The sequence below is a fragment of the Hippopotamus amphibius genome, chromosome 13, assembly GCF_030028045.1.
Source record: "Hippopotamus amphibius kiboko isolate mHipAmp2 chromosome 13, mHipAmp2.hap2, whole genome shotgun sequence".
Classification (NCBI taxonomy): domain Eukaryota; kingdom Metazoa; phylum Chordata; class Mammalia; order Artiodactyla; family Hippopotamidae; genus Hippopotamus; species Hippopotamus amphibius.
The window spans coordinates 14,785,806-14,791,805 of NC_080198.1; positions in this window are offsets into that span (position 1 = coordinate 14,785,806).

The following is a 6,000-nucleotide window of genomic DNA, read 5'->3' on the forward strand; positions in this document are numbered from 1 at the left end:
TGAAGCAATGGACAAAGGATTAATCTCCAAAATATATAAGCAGCTCATGCAGCTTAATACCAAAAAAAGCAAATAACCCAATCCACACATGGGCAGAAGACCTAAATAGACATGTCTCCAAAGAAGACATGCAGATGGCTAACAAACACATGAAAAGATGCTCAGCATCACTAATCATTAGAGAAATGCAAGTCAAAGCCACAATGAGGTATCACCTCACTCTGCTCAGAATGGCCATCATCAAAAAATCCAGAAACAACAAATTTTGGAAAGGGTATGGAGAAAAGGGAGCTCTCCTGCACTGTTTGTGGGGATGTAAACTGGTACAGCCACTATGGAAAACAGTTTGGAGGTTCCTTAAAAAGCTAAAAAGGTAACTACCACATGACCCAGTAATCCCACTACTGGGCATATACCCAGAGAAAACCATAATCCAAAAAGAAACATGTACCATAATGTTCATTGCAGCACTATTTACAATAGCCACGACGTGGAAGCAACCTAAATGCCCATTAACAGATGAATGGTTAAAGAAGATGTGGCACATATATACAATGCAATATTACTCAGCCATAAAAAGGAATGAAATTGAACTATATGTAATGAGGTGGATAGACCTAGATACTGTCATACAGAGTGAAGTAAGCCACAAAGAGAAAAACAAATACCATATGCTAATTCATATATATGGAATCTGAAGAAATGGTACTGATGAACCCAGTGACAGGGCAAGAGTAGAGATGCAGATGTAGAGAATGGACTTGAGGACACAGGACTGGGGTGGGTGGTGGGGGGTGAAGGAGAAGGTGGGATGAATGAGAGAGTAGCATAGGCATAGATACACTACCAAATGTAAAATAGATAGCTAGTGGGAAGTTGCTGTATAACAAAGGGAGATCAACTTGATGATGGGTGATGAGTTAGAGGGCCAGGACAGGGAGGGTAAGAGGGAGTCATGGGAGGGAGGGGATATGTGGATATATGTATAAATACAGCTAATTCACTTTGGTGTACCTCAAAAACTGGTACAAGAGTGTAAAGCAATTATATTCCAATAAAGAGCTTAAAAAAATAAAATAAAATAAAAAAAGGAAATGCACCAATTGGCTTGGTCATGACTCATCTTTTCTAAAGCTCCTCTATTTGGTATATAACCTCAAAACTACCTTAGAGAAGACAGCTATTTAAAATGTGCCAACAGAAGATGGTTCTTTTGAGACACTAGTCTGCCATCTTCTTGGTCTGCCAGCTTTCCAAATAAAGTCATTATTCCTTGCCTCAAAAATAAAATAAAATGTGCAAACACCAAAAAAAAAAAAAAAAAAAAGAAAGAAAGAAATAGTAGAATTTCCAGAGATGATTCTAACTTATCCCATTTAATGGCCAAACACCTCCCATCCCTCAAAAGTGTGGATCTCTTTCTGCCTTGATTTCTTCAGTTTTCATTTACTGTTACTTAACGTTTCTTAAGCTGGATCTAGCACTCGTAGCACCCTGGAACAGCTCTCTCTAAAGTCTCAGGTGATTCCTTTATAGTTAAGACAATAAAGTCTGGCCTCTTGGCAGCATCTGGCACACTTTCCATCACTTTTCCTTGAAACACTGAAAACGGCCTACTCTTTCCTCTTAATATTTGTCATAGCTTTAAGTGCATATTTGTGTGGTAATGTGATTAGGTTTGTCTCCTCTACTAGACAGTAAACTTAGTAAGAGAAGGATCTTTGTCTCTTTTGCCTATTTGTGTATCATTAGCACCTAGTGGATGCCACAGAGGAAGTTCAATAAGTATTTATTGACAGCATGAATAAATCAAAGGCTGACTTTAGGCCAGTTTTAGGAATATGAGACTGGAGAAAAGGAAATTTTCTACTCATAAAATCTGAAGTCAGTGCCCCTTTGCTAGTTTAGTTGTACAAGCTTGATAACTCAGTAGAACCTTTCCAGTAATAACTTTAAGATCATGTAATTCTGTTAAATTTTACCTCAAGACACGAGGTAGGCACAGTGATTTCAATGGCTCAATTATAATCAATGTTAATACTCAAAATATTTTAAAATGGTACAGCATTTCCCGATGAATCAGAAGAGTTACTGACTATAAACACTTTGGCCCTACTGCTAGTATCAACTGAGTGTCCACTTGCTATGGACACATTTGCATCCCCACAGAATTTGTATGTTGAAGCCCTAACCCACACTTTGACTATATTAGTAGACAGGCCTTTTCGGGGGGTAATTAACAAGGTCATAAGGGTGATAGGTCATAAATCTGATAGGACTGGTGGACTTATAAGAAGAGGAAGAGAGATACCATTCAATCTTTCTCCCTCTCCCCATCTTTGCTCAGAGGAAATCATCTTCAAGCCAGGAAGAGAGCCCTTACCAGAAAATAAACCCTGCAGGACCTTGATCTTGGACTTTGCTCTCTCCGGAATTGTGAGAAAATAAGTCTCTGACATTTAAGCCTCCCAAACTATGGTGTTTATTACAGCAGCCCTCCTAGCAGACTAATATGCAGCTCTAATTAATAACAACAATCTTTCTGCCAAGAATCAGGTAAACTTGTAACACAGAGATTAGCCTTGAACTTATCTTTAAAAGCTTCTATATATCTTCTACAGCTTTTCGTAACACTACTTTAAAATCCATTGACACTAATACTCTGGACGCCTCATGCCAGTTCTCACAATAGTAATAAATTACTTTTTGCAGTATGTACATCCTGGAAAGACCCATGTGGTTAACTTTATGAAGAAAAGCATCACTTATTACAGGAATTTACTATTTCCAGAAATGGTGCGTGTGCCACTTACCATAATGAAGTTTTTAAAGTATAGTTTTGTAAGATGTTCCAAAAAATTTTTTTTAAATATCTTGATAAAGCAAGTGTGGAAAATGATGCTTTGTTAAAACAAAGTTTGATGTGGTTATTTTATTGCTGGACCTTGTAGACACTTCCACATGCCAGTGTGTTGAATGAATTGATCAATAATGTTCATCATGATTCTCAAGAGGTAGATACAAATGCAGAATTTTCCAAGCACATCTGACAAAAAGATCCTTATTTCATTTAGTACAAATTAAAAATCCATGGAACTGGTATCTGCAGAACACATAGCTTCTCAGTAAATCCTATTTTATAATGAAGAATCCTTTTGCAAAGAAAAGAATTGCTGTATCAGTAGATTTCACAGCAGGGAAAACAACAGAGCATTTTCTAATTATTTCAAACAGAACAGAATTTCACACTTGGAATTAGGTGGGAGATGGGTGGGAAATATTGCTGCTAAATCTTTAGGTCACATTCTGTAAACTGCATTAGTGGCAGAAAGGTGCTGCAGTTGATGGGGCAGCAAAAAAATAGTTATAGGAAACGATTAAGGAATCACAGTGCCCCTCATCCCCAAAGGTGAGAACTGTCAGAGGACATGGAGTCCGGCCAGGCCGTGCAGATGCTCACATCTGCTGAAAGCAACACATCAGCCTCCACTGCTGCAAGAAGGTGGCCCGCTCTCCTTCTTATCTTCCTCAGCCTGCACAAGTGCATCTCACTGGCCCATGCAGATTGAATCCAGAGCCCTAGAGACACAGGAGTCTGTGAAATGTAGTTCCCAGACTTCCAGCCTCAGACCTAGGCATCATACATTCTGGATTTCTACTTATTTTGTCAGTGAAGCTCACTGTAAACAGATATTCTGAGATTTAAGTGCTGTTTCCAACCCCCTCTTTTTTTTTATTCCCTCAAGGAAAAATAGAGAACAAATCTCTTTAATACTCGTTTACATGTTTGAAGAATCGTAGGCACATAGTAGGGGCTTCAGAAATATCTGTTGCGTGAATAAATGAATAAAAGATGTTTTATGTGATGAAGGAAGGAGGAAAATACAGTGAAATGGGAAGATTTTTAATAAATTAAATGCTTCTCAGGTGGAATCCACAGGTAGGCCTCAGGGAGTGTCACATTTGCTTTATGAATTAACTTCATTTAATAATGACCTGTTTCCGTTATCTTAAGCTTATCTGCACAGTAAAACTGAATTAAGCTGTGTTTACTACAAGGCACTCATGAAAAGAGAAAAGCACATTTATTGAATATGAAGACATAAAAGATAGGATCGAAAGAGCAACAATCCATTATGAATCTCCCGTGTTTTTCCCTTTGTCCCCTCTTCGCCACAGCGGTCAGAGACTCTCAAAGGACCTGACACACTTGTCTTCAGTGTAGACGGGGCTTATGGTTGATGGAGCACCAATGCTTTCTTCTGGAACTTGGTTCAGATATACAGGTTCTCATCTGTCTTTCCATGAGAAAACCAGAGATTAAAGTCAGGGCTTGGACTTCCCGGGTGGTCCAGTGGTGAAGACTCCATGCTTCCACTGCATGGGGCACAGTTTATAAATCCCTGGTCAGGGAACTAGGATACCATATGCCACGTGGTACAGCCAAATAAATAAAGTTGAGGCTCAAAGTTCCATGGAAATAATATCAGTGCCAACATGTGTGTGTGTGATGTATTAGGGAGAAAGAGTTTATTTCTCAATATACTATTTTATTGTAATATCCAGGCAAAAGAGGGTAGATTCTAATTAGCTCAGATATTTTCTTTTGCTTAGGTGGACATTCTAAGAAATCAGAACATTCTTCTGAATGGATCTTCTTAAGCACATCAAATTATATTTTGATTTTAAATTTGAAGAAAAAAGTAGCATCTTACCTAAACTCTGAATGATAGTATGGCCTTGGTTTCTCCCCTTCACCCCTAGCTTTTTCCCTTTCTCCCTCTCTCCAAGAAAAGTTAGAGCACAGGGAGATAATCAATACCAAATCTAATAATAAGATCAGATACCAGACATAATATTATCAGATGCCAAATCTGACAATACACACCAAATATTCAGTCACTCTGCCATTGTCTATTTTCTCTTACAGATGGGTTTGGAACATGTGAGTAGTTCTATAAACAAAACTGACATCAGCCTCATGGCCTGGGGTGGTGCATCTCCTGTATGTTCTGCCATCACCATCTCTGTCCCTTTGTTGTTGTCATCTTGGAGCCGCATGTTCCACCTGACTCCACATCAGACCTAGTGAGAAAAAACTAAACAAACACACACACAATGTTGTGTTATACCTCTAAGATTTCAGGATTTGTCTCTTTCAGGAGCTAGTATTTGCAGCCCTGGCAAATGAGAGAAGGGCATCCTTTATATTAGAAGTCCCATAGACAGGCTGAAATTCATTTCGCCTTTTTTATTGCAAACCCCTGGTGAGATCAACAGAAACAGAATTTAAGAGACATTCACTACGATATCCTGGGAATTGTATACAATACTCCATGTGTGTGCTTTCCTTTTCCCTGGAAAGAGAGTAGATAGCTTATATGGGAGCCTCCAAAAGGTCTAGAGTCCAAAGAAGGCCAAGGACTGCTGTGAAAAGTTGCCTTTAGTCAACTAAAGGAATTTTGAGCTTCTGTGGAATTCTCAAATCCTGGAAGCAGTTACCAAAAGGCAAGAAGTCTGCTTAAATCTGAGCAATCCTCTTTAGGCTATTGCCCTTCAGGAACTCAGAAGCCTGGCATTTGGGCTCAGGTTTGCAAGAAGCAAGTGTGTGAAAGGTGATGGGGACACTGGTGATTAGGATGAATAGTCTGGAGCCAAGAGGCTTGTTCAATACTGTAACACAAAGGGATTAAAAGAAAAGAGGCAAGTAAACGCTGAGCAGTTAGTCTTTGTGGTTGGAAGTCTTTTGTTTTCCTCTAATCTCCTTAAATGTGATTGCTGTGATGGCAAAGGCTCTTATATTTAATAGACTCTCAAGTTATTTTGGAGATGAAACATATTTTACACTTACATAAAACATACTTTATGCCAGAACGCAGATGCTGCAATTGGTACCCCCTCGCTCCAAGAGAGCGTTTCACAAAGGGTCCCCATAGATTTCAGGACTGCATTTACCGCATATATAAGAAAGATTACAATAATACTAAACTCCAAGATTAA